At 38.6% G+C, this 2,102-nt stretch overlaps 1 protein-coding gene across 1 annotated transcript in view; it reads right to left on the bottom strand.

Annotated features, from left to right (window-relative positions):
* The window catches only part of LOC117112827 (methylthioribose-1-phosphate isomerase-like), a 12,858-nt gene extending 11,127 nt beyond the window's left edge, over positions 1 to 1,731 (bottom strand). Inside the window, exon 1 of the mRNA XM_033256011.1 lies at positions 1,626 to 1,731. The gene's annotated coding sequence lies outside the window, so the exon portion shown is untranslated. The remainder of the gene's footprint in view (positions 1 to 1,625) is intronic.
* Between the last annotated feature and the right edge of the window lie 371 nt (positions 1,732 to 2,102).

Here is a 2,102-nt window from a genome sequence, read left to right as displayed (position 1 = left end):
TAAATTGAAATGAGTAAATAAACTGAAATACATCCCAAACAACAGTACCAAGAACGAATAAGTTAATCGAAATACGCCGCAATTAACACACTACATTCACTGAGAGACGAGCTTGGCGTTCCATAGAAATGACCGGCGGCTCGCGATTTTTTTTTCCGTACAAAACATTTACATGAAACTCCACTCGGGTTGTCTCGACTCGAAAATCGCAATTCTGAAGGTCAAAAGGTCATCAACCAACGATTAACGTCTACAAAACTTCTGAGATACAGAATTGCTGCTCGCTGTCAGATTTTGAAAAAAAAAAAAACACATTGCCATTCTAATATAATGGGGGGTCGTTTAAAACGACATGTATTATTTGATTTCGCTGCACGAATAATAAAAAGTGTTAAGCCCTATTTGAATTTGAGTTACATACTGTGAACATTTTTATTTTTTAGTTGGCCGCGGTTTTGGATAATTGTTTAACCTATGCCATGACGAATTCGAGTCAACTCGGCCCCAAGTCAACTAGTCCCAATGTTAACTCGGCCCCATGTCAACTCAGCCACAATTTACTGTGTTTTTAAATCGTTGCCGCTGTTATTTCGTTTCATTTACATGCACTTACAATAATTAAAACTGCATTAATAAAAATAATATTAAAATGATATTAATAAAAATTATACAGAGGTATATAGAATAACTTATAATAAATAACAATATAAAATTGGGGCCAAGTTGACTTGGGGTTGGTTGACATGGAGCCGAGTTGACATGGGGCCGTGTTGACTTGGGGCCGAGATGACTGGGGCCGAGATGACTGGGGCCGAGTTGACTTGGGGCCGAGTTGACGTGCTTCCGCCTAGAATTACTAAAAATTAAGGCAGGGAGTTTGGATTATAGGCCTAATATAGTATACTGTAGCTGCTTTTTGATTACAAGGCTTAGGCTAAGTTAATTAATGGCGAAATTATATATGGTTATTTATAATTATTATTAGGCCTATTTTTTATATTATTGTTATTAATATTATGGTTATTTTTTATTTAGGCCAAGTTCATTAATGCCAAAGTGATATATTTAATTTATTATTATATCTAATATTTTTTTACTCACTGTCCCATTTTAATTTCATGTTTTAAATTTTGTTCAAAATTTCAGTCAATGCATGCGAAGCGTGACTGTTGTGTTAGGCCTTGGAACCTACAACAACCTACAAGAAGCTCACAGTTAGTTACAGACCTGTCGTAGGTAAATAAAGAACAGTACAGTAAAGGTAATAGAATACTCGAGCGTCACGACATTGCAAAGTGCCTGCTCTTGTTCGTATATCAAACTCGAGTCGAATCAATCCGAGACGGCCCGAGTGGAGTTTCATGCAAATGTTTCGTACGGGAAAAAAAATCGCCGGCGGCTCAACCGGTCATATTCCGTACAGGTAGGTAGAAGCCTAGGTTCCTAGGCTATCCTTCCTAGCCTATACCGGCTTTTAGGGGGCACCGGTCATAAAAAAAGTGAGCTCAATCAGCTTGGAAGAATCATGTCCAATTATGGAGAAAAACAGAAACAATAGTAATGCACTTAAACAGACAACATATAGCCATGCGTCTACCTTAAAACACCAACAATTATAGACTCACCTTTTTATTAAACTTAAATTTAGTAAACAACAAGGGTCATATTATCGCTTCACTAGTGTTGAGTGTGATGACTGTGTACGTACGTACAAAGCAGGGTTGCCAGATAGTCGACAGGCTTCACGGCCAAACACACGCCATCTCACGGCCAAATTCGGCCAAACTTTTTTTCGATATCGGCCAAAATTCGGCCAGATTTTAATCCTATTAGAAGACAACAGTGGGTACATTCATTTGAAATACTACAAAAATTATACGAAAATGATCAGCGCTCATTCCTTTGAAATTGAAGAAATTCAAATGATATACACAGAACAATGTTAAAGATAAATAGCCTATGTTCTTTAGTTGCTGGCATGCAGGTCAATTCAGGGGCAAATCCAGAGATGTCCGAAAGGGGAATGCCGGGGCCGAAAAAGGGGAGGAAGGGGGGGGGGGGGCGAAAGTGGGGCCGATCGCGATAACACCATCTTAGAGGAA

The sequence above is a fragment of the Anneissia japonica genome, unplaced genomic scaffold (genome assembly GCF_011630105.1).
Source record: "Anneissia japonica isolate Jap-2015-1 unplaced genomic scaffold, ASM1163010v1 scaffold172582_len1462937_cov174, whole genome shotgun sequence".
In the NCBI taxonomy this organism is placed as follows: Eukaryota; Metazoa; Echinodermata; class Crinoidea; order Comatulida; family Comatulidae; genus Anneissia; species Anneissia japonica.
This window is presented reverse-complemented; position numbering and strand designations above follow the sequence as displayed.